Here is a 17,176-nt window from a genome sequence, read left to right as displayed (position 1 = left end):
AAAAAAAAAGATTGTTTCATTTGTGTAATGCAGGTTTTCGATGAGTCTCCCTCCAATCTTGATGCCACATTCCTCTTTATAGAGTCCTGATTCTTGGATAATTTGCTCAGCATACAGACTGAATAGGTATGGAGAGAGAATATAACTCTGACACACAACCTTCTCAATTTTAAACCATGCAGTGTTCCCCTGCTCTGTTCACACAGCAGCCTCCTGGTTCAGTTCCACATGGGTGCAATTAAGTGCTCTGGACTTCCCACTCTTCTCAATGTCTGCCACATCTTGCTATGATCCACATAGTCAAATAGACATTCTTCTGGTATTCTTTACTTTCAGCCAAGATCTATCTGACATCAGCAATGATGCACCTGGTGCCACAGCCTCTTCAAAATTCTGCTTAAACTTCTGGCAGTTCCCTATCTATGTACTTGCTGTTCTAGCCATTTTTTAAATGCTCTTCAGCAGCATTTTGCTCACATGTGATATTAATGTTATTGTTCGATAGTTTCTACATTCAGTTAGGTTACTTTTCTCAGGATTGGAAACAAATATGGACCTCTTGCAATCCATTGGCCAGACAACTATCCCTCAGATTTCCTGGAATAGACTGGTGAGCCGCACATCCAAGGATACATCCGTTAATTGATACAAGTCAATTGGTATTCCATCCATTTTGGGGAACTTATTTTTTGCCAGTGTAATCAATGCAGCTTCTACTTCCTCCTTCATTACCATTGGACACTTTCTGAACTTTTTCCAGGAAAAAATTTTTCAATCAATTCTTTCTGGTAGAGTGGTTCTGTGTATTCCCTTCATCATCTTTTGATGCTTTCTGGGTCATTCAGTGTATTGCCCATAACATATTTCAATATTGTGAAATGTGGCTTTAATTTGTTTTTCAGTTCTTTCAGCGTGAGAAATGCTGAATGAGTTCTTCTTTTTTTATTCTTCCATTTTAGCTCGCTGCACGTTCTAGTATAATACTTTGCCCTCCAGAGCTGCCCTTTGAAATCTGTTCAGTTCTTTCACTTGGACATATTTTCCTTATGTTTTGGCTTCTTAACGTTCCAGTGCAATCTTTAGAGTCTCTTCTGACATCTATTTCAGTTTCTTCTTTCTATTCCGTATTTGTAATGACCTTTTAGTTTCTTCCTGGTTGATATCCTTGATATCATCCCACAACTCATCACTGGTGTTCAATGTCTCAAATCTATTCATAAGATATTCTTGAAATTCAGATGGAATTGATTCAAGATCATATCTAGGTTCCTGTGGACTTATTTTCATTTTCTTCGGCCTCAGTTTGAACTTGCATATGCGTAATTGATTATCTGAACCACAGTCTGGTTCAGATTATTGTTGTTTTGTTTTTTTTGCTTTTTTTAAAAAATTAAATTTCTTTTTAATACTGATTTATTTTCAGAGTTAGAATACAATATTTTTCATACAAGATCCTTCCCATTTCCTTCACTCCCCTACCCATCAGTTTGTACAACCCTATGATTAACACCCCATCCCACGTCCGCACACCTTTGCTTCCAGCTTCCCGTTCTCTCTTTGATCCTCATATTCATTCTCCTATAATGGTTTTATGCAGTATTTGTCCTGGTGAAACTTACTTAGTTCACTCAGCATAATGCTCTCCAGTCCCTCCCAAGTTAGGTACTAATTTACAAAATCATTGCTACTGCGTGCTGCTTAATATTCCACTGAATGAATGTATCACAACTTCTCAATCCATCCTTTCATTTGTGGTTGGACATCTGGGCTGTTTCCATGTTTTTGTGATGGTGAATAACACTGCTATGAACATTGGTGCACAAGTTTCTGAGTCTCAGTTCTCATTTTCTTGGGTCATGTGGAATTTCTATGTTCAGCTTTTTGAGGAAGCACCAAACTACCTTCCTGAATAGTTGTACCATTTCTACAATCCTGCCAACAATGTAGAAGAGTTCCTATCTCATAACATCCTCTCCAACATTTATTACTTGCTTTCCTGTTAAACTTTGCCACTGTTACTGGAGTGAGATGGTATCTCATTGTGGTTTTGATTTGCATCTCTCTCATTGACGATGATTTTGAGCATTTCTTCATGTGTCTGTTGGCCATTCGAATATCTTCCTCTATGAATTTTTTTTCATTTCTTAAGTCCATTTTATAACTGAGTTGTTGGTCTTTTTCTTGTGGAGTCCCAGGAGTATTCTATAAGCTTTCATTATGAGACTGAGATGGCATTGCCAAATGTTTGTTTCCAGTCAGTATGTTTTCTTCTCACCCTGTTGGTAAAAAGTTTTTGATGTGTACAGAGATTTAATCTTTAGAAGGTCCCATTCATTAATTTTATCTTCTTCAGATTGTGCATGTATGGCTGTGTTTGGCAGTCTCTTTATACCATAGACTAGGCCTTCTAAGCTTGATCCCAGTTTGTCTCTTACAAACTTTATAGTTTTGGGCTTTACTCCCAGGTCTCTGATCCACCTTGAGGTGATTTTTTGTGTGTGTGTATGGTGTGAGATGTGGATTCTGTTTCAGCTTTCTGCAGGTAGCAGATCAGTTTTGCCAGCACTATTTGTTGAAGAGGGTGTTATTTCCCTATTTGATAAGTCTGATTTCCTTCCTGGTCTCGTTTTGACTGGTGATACTAAACTTCTCTAACTATTTCTTCCACAAATGTAATCAATCTGATTCCTATGCAGCTCATCAGGTGAGATCCATGTGTAAAGTCACTGTTTGTGTCTTTTTAAAAAAGGTATTTGCAATGAATAAATGATTGTAAATACAAAATTCAATCATTCTATTTCCAGCCTCATTTCTATCACCATGCCCATATTTTCCAACTACTATTTCTTCTTCACTTTTCCCCATTTTTGGATTCCAGTCACCAGTTATCATTAAAGCATCATGAATACATCATGTTTGCATGTTCAGTTAATTTCAGAAAAGTTTGGGAATAATTCTGAATTTCTTCCTTTTTAGCTCTGTAGGGGCATTTATTTGAATAATAGTTGTGTTAACGGATCTTCCTTATATGTGTATGGATAGTGTCACCACGTTGTATTTCAGGATAGAACTTGAAATTAACTTTTTTACTATGAATGCAACACCATTCTTCTATTTTTCATTTCTTACATGGCATATTACATGATCATCTGATTCAAAGTGGCCAAAGCGGGTACATCTCATTTTATTAATGCCTAGTATGTCAGTTCACAAGTTCCATTTAATTTTTTACAATTTCCAGTTTTCCAACATTCAAGCTATGTACATTCCATGTTCTAATTATAAAACGTTTGTTATTGTTTTTCCTCATTTTAACTCATTCCCAATCTAAGCTTTGACCCTATACAACTATAACTATACTCTTTCCCTAGTGTTCATATGGTTTTCAAAGGCCTAATATTTGGGAAGTAGATGGCCCATCCTGCTTCCTGTTGTTGTTGTTGTTGTTATGTGCCATCGAGTTGCTAGCGACTCATAGCGATCCTATATACAAGAGCTTTAAATGCTATTCTATCCTGTGCCAACCTAGCCATCTCAAATGCACTTATTCCCACTGCTCCAGTCACAGAATTGATCCATCTCACCAAAGGTCTCCCTCTCCTTTGCTTCCCCTCCACTCTGCCAAACATGATGTCCCTTTCCAAGGACCAGTCCCTCCTTGCAACATGCCCAAAATATGTCAGACGAAGCTTCAGAATCCTTGACTCCAGGGAACACTCTGGATTCATCCTTTCCAGGACATATGGTTTTCAAAGGCCTAATATTTAGGAAGTAGATGGCCCATCCTGCTTCCTAGTATATCTTAATTAGGGAGCTTCACCCCCTGTCCACCATAGGTAGCCCAAATGATATATTTTTTTTTCAAATGGCATTTGACACACTAGTGGCACAGATTTCAATCTCACAACAACTCCATGTTATCACAGCAAACTGACAGACAAGTGTTGTACCACTTAGAACAATGTTTTCTTCAAGCACAATTAACACTCACACTCCAAAATCCAACTGTTTCAAGATGGAAACTCTTAATATGAGAAAGTGTTCAGAAATTCCTGACCATTTTCCATTTCATATATTGGTCTGATACCCAGGTTAAAATCTCAGTTACATTATATTTTCCTATTATGTATGGTTATATTAAGGTTTTTTTTGTATTTTTATTTAAAAACTGAGGCATGCTATCCTAGGTTGAATATAAACTCTGAGATACACTTGCCTGTAGGTGACCTGTTAGGGAGTGTTCTTAGCACTTAAAAGGGAATAAAGGGACCAAGATTTGACAGATATAGAAGTTAAACTGTGGTTTAGCTGCACAGAGAGCTGAGTTGATCCCATCTGGAGCTCCAAAGCTGGGTAGAGCCTTCAGAGATGAAATGAATTGAGTCATAGTGGACAGAACTTATGTTTCCATTTTCACTAGGCTTTGAATGGAGGCTGCTCTCAGTTGAAGAAATACCTTTGGGGAAGGCCGCTCCCTTCTGTATAGTTGTTCTGTGCTGTCAAGTTGCTTGTGACTCGTAGAGACACTATGTACAACAGCTCTGAAGCCTGTTTTGCCCTGAGCCAGTCTCACTGACTCTGACACACCTACTCTCATTGCCCCAGTTACTGTATCAATCCATCTCATCTGGGGTCTTCCTCTCCTGTGCTGTCCCTCCACCCTTTTGAGCATGATGTCCTTCTCCAAGAACCGGTCTCTCCTGGCCACATGCCCAAAGTATGTGAGATGAAGCTTCAATATTCTTGCCTCCAAGGAGAAACTTGGTTTCACCCTCTCCAAGTTAGACCTGCTTTTTCTCTTGGCAGACTTGTATGTTCAATTGCTGTGGAGATCAAACTGTGAGCTTCAGGCAACATTCTTAGTAGTGGGAGGAAGGAACATGATGGTCTGAAGGAGAAGTTGGATGATGTACCAAACAAACCCTCTAGGAGCTAACTTCCCTCCATGTTGCCTGAAACATGAGTTAGGTTTAGGTCATCACATACTCTCAACAAGGATGTTAAATCTTGAGCAAATGAAACAAATATAAAAATCTCATAGCATTAGCAGCATTAGGCATGTGTGGCATATATAAAAGTGAAATTTATTCCCTTTTGTATCCTTTTGCCTTAATTCTTTGGAAACAACAACTTGAAAGATTTCCCCTCAAGCCCTAAGTACTGTTGCCCTCATTTTCTTCCTTTTATTTTTAATAAAATTTTTATTTTAATTGTGATTTTAATGAATTTTGACAGAAAAGTTAGATTTTCATTCATTCTTTGTTGCACATTTTAGCTCCTCTGCCTCCTTCTCCCCAGTCCTCTTTGCAATGTTACTTTTATTCTGGGCTGTTGAACATATAATGTCTAATCATATATTCCTTGTAAACAGTTCTTTCCTTCATCTGATCCAATGCAATGTTCATGACCTATCCACTCTTACTCCATTTTCTTATTAACTCCCATCTCAGACCTGCTTTATAACAGTGAGCTGTGCAGTATTTGTCCTTTTGTAACTCAGATATTTCACTTAACATAGTGTCCTCCAGGGTCATCCATGTTGTGTAATGTTTTAATAGTGCTGCATAATATTCCATTGTACAAATATACCATGGTTTTTCTATCCACTTGTTTATGGGAATTTGGATTACTTCCATTTCTTTCTATTGTCAATAATTTAGCAATAAGCTTGGGTGTGCGTATATCTGTAGGGATGGCAGTTCTGGTTTCTTTTTTAAGGTACTTCCCAGTTGTGGTATTGCTGGGTCAAGTAGTGTTCCTATTTCCAACTTTTTGAGAAAGTGCCAAACCACCTTCCATAGTGATTGCACCATTTTACACTTCCACCAGCAGTGAATAAGGATTCTAATTTCTCTGCAACCTTGCCAGCATTTATTGTTTGCTGCTCTGTTGAACTATACTATTGTTGCGAGGGTGAGATTATATCTCATAGTTGTTTTTTTGCTCTCATTTTCTACCCTAGATTATTTGTTACTTTTGTACAAGTTGATTGACATTTCCTGGGCAAACTCTAAAATACGTAATATCATACTTTCTTTCTGATTTTGTACTATATTCTGTCCTATAATTGCGTACATTTTGCATAAATTGGTCAATTGTTGTGGTTATGTGCTGTAGAGTCAGACTGATTCATAGCTGACCGTCCTGTGGGTTTTCAGAGGTAATAAATAGCATGGGAGGAGGTTGACCATCCTTCTTCCACAGAGCATTTGGTGGATTTCAAGTGCATGGCTTTGGAATTGCAGCACAGCATCTTAGTATTAAGCTACCAGATGAAGAAACTATAGACTGCCACACAAATGAAGAATCTGTGGCTGAGAGGGGATTGGTTAATTTGTGCCCCATCCATTGGGAAAAGTCAAGCTTTGAAATTGACAAGAAGTTATGTGTAGAAGCATCTTGTCTCACAGAACATTTTCAGAGAGAAAGAAGCAAGAGGAGAATCAGAAGGAGGGAAAAAGAAAGAAAAAGCAGAGAAAGAAAGAAAAGGCAAAGAACTTCTTAAATGAGGTCAAGGACATTAGCCCTCAAGTCAGTAATAGGACCAGAAGGGGATCAATGGCAGAATTAATGGGTGCAGGTCTGGAAGATCCCCTGTGGTACAGCCAGTGGAGAGAGATGACAGGCCTGACAGGACCAAGAGAATCCTGCCTTATGGGGGCTGGAATGAGCCAGTCCTCAGAAAGCCAAGAGAAATTAAAAGAGCTGACCTGCATTGAAAGGAGGCTTGGCTTGCTTGCTTCCTGATTTTGACCTTGGTCTTAATTCCAAGTTGGATCTTCTTCTTTCCTTAGTAAACCATTCAGCTGTGACCTTTGAGTTCTGGTGGGCACTGCAGTGGATTATTGAAGACAGTAGATAGAGTACTGGGGAGGGGGATCTGGTCAGAATTAATAAAAGGTTAGAGAGTGGAAGGTATGTCTGATCTCATCCGTATAGGGATAAGCTTGGGCTGATTCTGGATATTATGCACCTTGAACTTAGTTCTGATACGATTATTGCTCTTTTACAGCTTCTTAGTTCTCTGCTGAGGTTGTGGCACTAGAAACTGATCAAAATATTCCTGAATGCAGCTCCCTAGTGCCCTATGATCTCTTAACATTTTCCAGTCCTGATTCTTGAATCTCTGGTTGATTCTGTAAATCTCTTATTTCATTCCAAAACATGTATTTTCTGTTCCAACACTGGGAGTTGGTTTTGGATCCTTGGAACTAGGTATTCATATCATGAACAAGAGGCAACGAGAGAAGAGGGAAAAATAAATGTAAGTATTATCCTTACTAGCTCTGCTGTCTTACTGGTAAGGAGTTGGGTAGCCAATCCAAAGGAACACAGTTCAAATCCACTGGCTACTCAGAGAGAGAAAGATGGACAATCTTCTCCCTTGGTATCTCTGAAAACCTGCTGAGGAGTCAGCTATGAATTGTTTCAACTCAATGGTACGCAACAATAGTAATAATAATATTAGTATGAATAAGATATTTTTAGCAAGTTATCACTATGGTAACAATAGACTAATTGTTATTGTCCTACCCTGTGCTCCTTGGATTTCACTTTAACTTCAGGGAAGGTTAAAAAACCCACCCCACTCCAAGCCACACCAGTTAAGATTCTGATTTTAAAAATACATTTAAACACAACAATACAAAATAAGCAACCTGATGGATGGTGTTTGCTGGAAAGGTAACATCCATTATGTGTGCTTCTTTCTGCATCATATTCTCAAGCAAATTTGCAAAAATGAGTGAGTTTGCAGAAGATTAAGTGACTAAGGTTAATCAGCTGAAGAACAAGAAGGTGTTACTAGGCATATTAAAAAGCATTCATTTTAAAGGGTTAAGGTGGAGAAGTCAGATTAAGGAGTATAACAATTGTCTGAAGCTTGGTCACATTTCCATCAAGACTTACTTGGATAATCTAGAGGCCAATGATGAAGGGCGTATTAGAACGTGAAATAAAATGAGGATGCCAATGGCTTTTGAGGAAGATACCCAGACACCTCAGTGCCCAGGGGTCATCCCAAGAAGTGGAAGAGAAGGGTTAGAGACGGTAGTTTAAAGATTAATGACAGCATACTTGGAGTTTTAAAATTTCCGACTGGTGACTTAATAAATTATGTATTAATAATGAGATCTCCATGGGGAAATAAGAATTCTCAACAAATCAACATACATGTAGATAGAGTGTTCCCATGGTTATGTCATTAAAACTCTGTTAGAATGTACTTAACAATGCAAGTGTTGCTAACTAGGCGGCTAAATTGCTTTGCCTTTTTGACTGGATTGAAGGCAAATCAGCTCAAGTGGGGCCCCAGCCATCCAAGTGCTCTTCCTTTTCATGCGGGCTTGTTGATAGAAAGAATGGATCCCTGTAGGAGCAGTTCTGAGCATTCAATCTCTTATTGCTTCTGTCAAGTCACTGACAGACTTGAGATGTCCAGACTTAAAACTGGATTTTTTTTCTTCTTGGTTTCCTAAAACAAACTGGGGTGAGGCAATGAAGAAATGGTAGAGGAAGATATAGACTCAACTTTGATTAGAAGATGATGTTGCACGCTGTGTATTAGTTGGGTTTTAGATTAAGGAAGTAATGTTGTTTAGGTAGGTTATTCAGGGAAGTGATCATATTTAGGGTGAGATCAGTAGGATTAGAAGGAACCAGCTATCCATAAAACCACAGATTGTGTTAAAAGGAGTATGAAGAATGCTTCAGTCACGGGCAGTATATTAAAAATGCTCTGAGGGAGGAATGAGTTTGGCATCTTTGAGGAGTAGAACATACTTGATGTGGTTAGGATTCACGAGTGGTAAAAAAGGAGTGGAAACAGTGAGTATCTAGACATAATTACAGATGCAGGAAGAGTCTTGTTATTGTTTGTCAACTGCATCATGATACAAATATTGAAACTTTGTTCAAAGTTCACCAAGAAGTCATGAAGGGGCTTTGAGGGGGAAAAAATGATACGATCAGATTTCTTTCTATAAAAGACCTCTTCTACAAGAACGGATGAAAGTGGGGGAAAACGGAATCGGGTAAGCCACTAAGAAGCAATGGGAAAGTCCACGAGAGATGCAATAATGGTTTGGTTGGAGGTAATAGTGACAATAAAGACCATGAGAGGCTCAAGTAGTAAAGGTAAGCTGGGGAGGAGATAAAAAGAGGAGTTAGTGATGAACGGGCTGGTGGGAAGGTTATTGGTAAATCAGCATGAATGCAGGATGACGTCAAGTTTTCGTCTTGAGATGCTAGTGTGTGCCAGAGCCATTTTGGGGCTTAATTTTAGCTATTTGCCTAGTTGCACTTCTTAAGCTCATGCTGTTTGGTGTCCAGAGGAAAAGCACCTCCCTTCCTAGGCCTCTTGTCCACAGAACTGAAGAATGGAGCTCCATTTCCGTTATCAGCACCACATGACTAGCCTCAATCCCAGCAGTGCTGGATTTGAATGATTTAGAATCATCTCTTCCTACTCAGCCCTAATATGAATGCATTGGCTGTTGATTATCTCAGACACCACTTACTACCCTGAATTTAAGACTCCTTCAGAGCCATTTCAATTAATGTGGCGGTGAGTGTGCACATCGGAATGACCAAGCACAGCCAGGATTTAATTGATTTAATTTGCATATCTCATTCTGAAAGAATTATAGGTTGTAAATTCACTCGCTGGCCGCATCTGACCATTGCTGCCTCCTTTGTGAATACAAAATTAGCTCCCTTGAAGGTTTCTCTTGCCTTTAGATCACTTAAGACTGTTTTTTTTTCCAGCTTTTGGTGAGGTTCTGAGCTCTCTTGGGATATAAATGCAAGATTGAGAGAAGAATATGAGTATGACAAGACTGCTTAAAAGAAGAGAAAGGGACTCTGAAGCTTGCATCGTCTTTGAACCAGCTCCAGCAGATACTTCGGGGGCCAGGAGAGTTTTGGGAAATGAAGCCAGGAAGATGTTTCTTTAATAGAGAGTATAATAGGGAAAGGAGGGTGGTTTTTTTTTTTTGTTTGTTTTTGTTTTTTTTTTTCTTTTTGGTTTTTCTTCAAGCAAAGACAAAGCTCCAGGAATGTGGAAGGATATCCAGGAGAATTCAAAAATGAGAGCGTGTGTAAAAGAAAAAATTGGTGGAAAAATTCACATTTCATATATGCATTGGTATATTACATATGTGCACACAAGGATATTATACAGGAGGAAAGAACTGGTGATGTGCTTTTGAAAATCAACCACTGAAAATCTTTTGAATCACAACTGCCTGTATGTAACTGATCATTGGGCTGGCCCAGCACTGAGCAGCATTTCACTGGATTGTGAAAGTCAGGGGACAACATGACAAGAGCATCTGAGTTCACACAAATACACAAACAATTGGTAATTACCAGTACAGCTCTTCCAGTAGAAGAATTGTTGAAATATTTTCACATACTCAGTAAAGTCTCTCTAGGTGTCCCTCACCTCACTGCAACTTTCATTCTGAGTGATCAGTGGAATGTTAGGTTGTTAACTACTTTGAGTATCACGTATGTGTCTGTAGAAAGTATACAAATAGTTAGGGTCATTACATAAATAAAGAAAATAAAAATGTGCTGCATCATTTCACTCACTCAACAAAGATTGACTGAGTGTCTTCATTACATAAGGCACTGTAGCTACAAATTTCAGTGGATTTGAAGTTGCGTTATATAGATTCTCTGCTCAAGGAGAAGAAATTTTGGTGGTATAGTTGTTAAGTACTGAGTTGGTCAGCAGTTTGAAGCCAACTATCAGTGTAAGAAAAAGGTTCACTTTGGGATCCTGTGTAACACCTCTACTGTGAATTGGGCTTCAATGTGATGGCAATAGGTTTGGATTTGGCAAAATGAAGTCTGGCACCTAAATACTTAAATGCTAAGACAGTTGAAAGGAAATTGTAGGATCATCAAATCCCAATCTGATTACGATCTAGGTTTGTAGTTATGGTAGTAGTCAAGGAAGACATTACGTAAAAGTAGTAAACCAGCTGATTCTTTCAGCATGAATTATGATTACTTGGGAAAGAGGGGAAAGGAAGAAGGGTATCTATTTGACTTCACTGGCAGAGAAGCTCTGGAGGAATCGAAGAAGATGTTACACGGACTTTATTAGGGAAGACCTGGTGTTTATAATTGTTATTTTGTCCAAATGATCTCTTCTGCTAACAGAATACATCAATTGGGGGGTATAATACCTTCATTTTCAAGCGGGTAGTTTGAGTGTGGCTGATATTTCCTTCTTATTATTGTGGATAATCTAGATCTGGCTGAGGAATGTCCTCTGCCATCTTGACAGTGATTGGTAACATGATGGTCACAGGATCTAAGTCAACCTATTAAGAAATAAAACTCCAACTCACTGCCATTAAGTTGGCTTTGGCTCACAGGGACTTCCACTGAGGGTCTGAGGCTGTAAGTTGTAGCAGGAGGAGATTGCTCATGCTGCTCCAGTGGAAGCCCCAGTGGGCAGATTTGAACCACCAGTAGATTTGACTCATGGGAGAGGTAGAGGCTTTGGCTTGCAGTACTACTTCATAAGGACTACACCATCAGAGCTCCCTAATCCAATAGGAATTTAGCCCTAAAACCTATAATTATGGGGAGAAAAAGAAATAAAACCTATCTCTTGGTTTTACAAAATGCATCAGTATCTAGTGACCAACTTGTAACCATGAAGAGAACCAGCCACCATGCATGGAGGAAAATGAGTTGAGATCATCTGAGCAGTGAGATGATACTGTAATGTTCATGAATCCCTCAGCTTCTCTAGTTACCTGAATAATAATACATTTTGCCCCCCTGTTAAACGAAATCAAAGTAAGTTCTACTATGTTCAAGTGAATTAGACCTGGATAGTACATCTTATCTATCAGGATTCTTGAGAACCGTAAAAATGAAGACCTGAGTGGAACTGGAGGACTTAACTAAACATTTGAAGAAGGTAATAGCAAAGAAATAGAAAGTGAACCCAAAGAGTCACTTATAGAGTTCCCTGACAGTTAGTTGAATATATTGTTGTTGTAAGGTGCCGTCAAGTTGGCTATGACTCACAGTGGTCCTATGAACAATTCATGTTCTCTGTCATGTTCAAGCCCATTGGGGTAGTCACTACGTCAATCTATTTCCTTGGTGGTCTTCATCTCTGCCACTGACTCTCTAATTTTACTAGCAACATATCTCTCTCCAAGGACTGGTTCTTCCTGGAAATATGTCCAAAGTAAGTGAGACCAAATTTCATCATCCTTTCTCTAAGATTCATTCCGATTGCACTTTCTTCAAAAGATATTTATTTGTTCTCTTGACAGCCCATGGTGTATTCAATACTTTCCTCCAACACCACAATTCAAGCCACCAGTTCTTGTCATCTCTAGTCATTGTTCAACCTTCAGATGGATGGAAGCATGTGGAAAGACCAGGGTTTTGATCAAATTAATCTTCATCTTTAAACTGATATTCTTATTCTTTAGAACTTTGGAGAGATCCGTGATAGTAGATTTTTCCCAATGCAGCCTTCATTTTGGTGAAGACTCTGCACCATCCATGTTACTACAGAATACTCTACTCTGAGGAGGCAACTTTTCCCCAGCTGCCTTTTCAGTGCCTTCCAACTGTGGAGCTCATATCCGGGCACAGTATTCAATGTTCATCCGTTGTCTATAGAGTTTGAAGGCCTGTTTCAGAAGTGGATGGCAAGTCCTGCTTCTTAGTCTGCCTTACTCTGGAAACTGCTGAAACCTGTCCAACATGTGTGATCCTTCTGGTCCTTGAAATACCAGTGGCATAGCTTCCAGCATCATAGCACCACACAAGTCAGCACAGTATGGCACACTGAATATAGCTTATTGTGTTAAGTAAACCTGAGAGATTAATCATCTTTTCATATTGAATCTGCACAGACAAACTCTCATTTCTATTGATGTTGGTCATATTCGGCCACTATAGTTTACCAGTTTATGGTTTAATTTATTTAAATAAACTTTCATTTTCATCAGTAGTTCAAATGAAAATGTTAGTGGAACCTTTCTGTAACACTGGCTCCAAAGGAGTGAATTTTGATTTAAATATATTTTCTCATAATTCCCATAAACCTATTTTAAAATACTACATCTCTTTTTTCTTCCTTGGCTAATATATAGTTTGTCATAGAACCACTTCATTATTTCATTTATTCTTTGGATTTCATGACACACTAACTTAGTAAAAGTTTGATAATATCAACAAACACATTATGCCAAGGGCTATGGTAAGCTCTTTATATGCAATTCTGCCTTATGAGGATGGTAACCTTCAAGAACTCTGTTTTAGAGAGGAGTAAGTAAACCTTAGAGGCAAGGATGGTGAAACTTCATCTCACATATTTTGGGCATGTTGTTAGGGGTCAGTCCTTGGAAAAAGACATCATGCTTGGAAAGGCAGAAGGTCAGTGAAAGATTAGAAGACCCTCAACAGGATGGATTGACTCAGTGATTGTAACAATGGTTCAAGTATATTAGAGATGATTGTAACAATGGTTCAAGTATATTAGAGATGATGAGGATAGCACAGGATAGAATTGTTCATAGGATCATTGTTGTTATCATGTGCCGTTGAGTTGCTTGCAGTTCATAGAGACCCCTATATACAAGAGCCCTAAACACTGCTCTAATCCTGTGCCAACCTCGCCATCTCCAACACACTCATTCCCACCATCCCAATCACAGAATCGATCCACCTCATTGAGGGTCTTCCTCTCCTGCACCGTCCTTCCACTCTCCCAAACATGATGTTCCTCTCCAAGGACCAGTTCCTCCTCGCAACATGCCCACAGTATGTCAGAAGCCCAAAGCTTCAGAATCCTTGCCTCCAGGGAGCAGTCTGGTTTAACCCTCTCCAGGATTAATCTGTTTGTTCTCCTAGCAGTCCATGGTATATTCAACACTCTTCCCCAGCACCACAACTCAAAGGCATCAATTCTCTTTCTATCATTCCTATGCATTGCCCAACTCTCCAATGCATAGCATGTAATAGCAAATACTATAGCCCGGATCAGGTGCATCTTAGTCTCCAGCCTGATGTTGCTCTTCAGTACTCTTGAGAGGATCATTAGGAATCATACTCAATTTGATGAAACCTAACAACAACAAACTGAGGTGTAAAGGGCCCCAACAGCACAATGGTTAAGCCCTCTGCTGCTAATGAAGGTGTTGGTGATTCAAGCCAAGAGCTGTTCTGTGGAAGAACAGAGAGGCAGTCAGTTGTCTTAAAGATTATGGCCATAGGGGGAACATTGTGGGCTAGTTCTCTGTCCCGCAGAGTTGCTATGAGTCAAGATTGATGTGGTGATAGTGGCATTGGTTTTGTTAATTGAAATTTAGAAAAATTCTGAAATGTATCCACATACAATTATTATGTTATTGTTGTTATGTACCATTGAGTTGGAACTGACTGAAAGCTAACCCTCAGCAGGTTTTCAGAGGTGATAAATAATATGAGAGGCAATTGGACACTCTTCTTTCACAGAGCAGCTAGTAGATTCGTACTGTGTGCTTTTGGGTTATAATAAGTGAAAAAAAAAGTAGACATAGAGCTCACCTTTATTTTTCTTTTGTAGTAATATCTGATTTCTATCACAATGACAGAAAAACTAACTCTCAAGGTCCTAGACTGCATATTTTCTGACATTTGTATTATACTACTACTAACTTGTTGGTCCTTTAACTACATCTCATTTCTCTTTTTCACTCTCCTATCAATAACTTACAGGGTCTTCCTCTAAAAACAAATAACTCTCTCTCTCTCTCGTTCTGAATAACTCTGATGACCACCTTCCTTGGCTCTCCCTTTACTTGGTAAAAACTATTGCCTGCCATGGATCATTTGTGTGATGTTTGAAACGTTGCTACCAATATTTAATCCTTGATTTCTTAATAAATACAATCAACACCTCAGCCCTTAGAGTTTCACAGGAGCCACACTCTCTGATTTCTCAACGATAATGAATCTGTCTGCCAGAGGGACTCTATTTCTTGTGGAGTGGAATGAAAATTTTTGTCTATAAAGCAAAACTAGGAAACCTGGGCCTTCCCTTGGTGCAAGTTCATGGGGTTTTTTGCCATTCAAATGGTCTTAAGGACTGTGTTTTCATCCCTCAATGTTGCGACAGAGGCAAGTAATTTCTCAAGTGACTGTCGAGAGAGCCACGCTTGGACCAGTTCTGACTTTTGATGGGTATGAAAAGTAGGTACAGGTTCCTCTAGGGGAACGTTCCTTGCAAAATGGCAAAGCAAGAAAACAACTACACAAATAAAATTCTTTCTACTTTAAATCCTTTGTATAACATGTTTGAGTTCGACCTCCATATTTTTATTCACTGAGGAAAAATTGTTTTCACTACAAACAAGACTTCTCTACCTTTCTAGCTAAACATGAAATATTAATCCCCTGACACCACAAATGCTTCCTGAGAGAAACATTCCAGAATTTCTCAACTTCTTAGGGGTAGGAAGAAATGGGGTTGTCAGTAATGAAGTTATTACTCACGTGTTGTGCCTCATGTGTAAGCATTGCCTAATTTCCATGTGTGGAGTGCTCTTTGACAGGAGAGGGTCCTACAATTATTTGAGGAAAGACAAAAGGTTTTTGTATTGTTGTTGCTACATGTCACGAAAGTGACTCTAATCAAGGTGACCTCATTTATAGTGGAATCAAATGCTACTCAGTCCTGTTCCATCCCCACGATTGAGTGTGGTACTGATTGTCATGGCCTGTGGGGTTCCTGATGACGGATTACTACTGGGAGTAGATCACCAGGCCTTTTTTCTTAAAGCACCTTAGTCTGAAAGCTTTACTGAAACCTGGTCAGCATAGCCACACAGAAGCTGCCATTGACAGATGAATGGTGACTGGGCCTGTAGTGCATCGGACGGGAATCAAACCAAGGTCTCCCTCCTGCTTCACAGAAGCCAAGAATTCTTCCACTGAACCACTGAAGACTCTCATAGTCATGAAATCTCCTGAAAGTGTTGGTTTATCAGAGACTGTCAGGAGGGTGTAATATTGGGCAGGGTTTTGATGTATTAGATAGGGTCACTATGTGTCAGAGTTTTATTAATACCTAACAACAACAACAACATCAAGAACAAGATACTGTTAAAATAATTTGCTGAGATCTTAATTTTAAATTGTCATTTTCAAATTACAAGTTTATATCCGATTCTTTTAAAAATACAGTGTGTTGTTCTTTCTAGTTTCCTGACAAAGTTTTTTGTTTTAGTAATGTGTGTGATGTGTCCAATGTCTTTTTCTAACTTCTGTTGCTCTACCTGTACAAAGTTATATTATCTCATGTCATTTAATTGCTGTTTATCTGTGAGTTATGTCTCTGTAAATGCATTTAAAAGCAAACAAAAAATACCTACCATAGAACTGATTCTGACTCATAATGACCTGTCATCAGATTTCTGAGGTTGCAAATCTTTAAAGGGAAGAACTGTCCATTTTTATCCTACAGAGTATCTGGTAGATTTGAACTGCTGACCTTACAGTTAAGTAGCTTGAACATTACACCATCAAGGCTTATAAACTCAGTAGAGTAACTAAAATAATGTTATTATCCTCCAAAGAAGATTTTGTATTTATTTTTGTCAGACAACTAACTATGTATAATAGTGGTCTTACTGCTTTTGTGTAGCACTGATTTGGAACCAACCCATAGCTGACTTTCTGGTGGGTTTTCAGAGGCAGCTAATAGCATAGGAGGAGATTGCCCATACTTCTCCCATGAAGCAACTGTTGGACTTGAACTGTGTGCCTTCGTGATTGTAGCACAGCTTTTTGTCACTAGGCCATCAAAATGATTTTATCCAATCTTAGAAACTATCCGTTTAATTAGAAGTTTAGCTTCAGACTCCAGAAAGGCAATTTTGCTTCTGTTTCCCATCAGGAAAATAGGCCCATGTGATGCCTGCACAAAGGAGAATGCTTTCACTAAGGTCAGAACTGTTAATAGGACCTGAACCCAACTTTTGATCTTTTCTTCATGAAGGTGTCAAAAAAGTTCTCACCTCCAAGGTGTCTCTTCTAGAATAAGCAAGAATACATAAAGGCTAATCAGCCAAAGTTGCCTCCCTGGAATCCTCCTATCTTCTGCATCTTAGTGCAATAATTTCTCGCTACTTATTAGTTCTCTGAAGCCCAA

This window comes from Elephantulus edwardii, unplaced genomic scaffold, assembly GCF_000299155.1.
Source record: "Elephantulus edwardii isolate Elephantulus edwardi_28Jun2011 unplaced genomic scaffold, EleEdw1.0 scaffold00132, whole genome shotgun sequence".
In the NCBI taxonomy this organism is placed as follows: domain Eukaryota; kingdom Metazoa; phylum Chordata; class Mammalia; order Macroscelidea; family Macroscelididae; genus Elephantulus; species Elephantulus edwardii.
The sequence above is the reverse complement of the archived record's forward strand: the minus strand, read 5'-3'. Positions refer to the sequence as shown.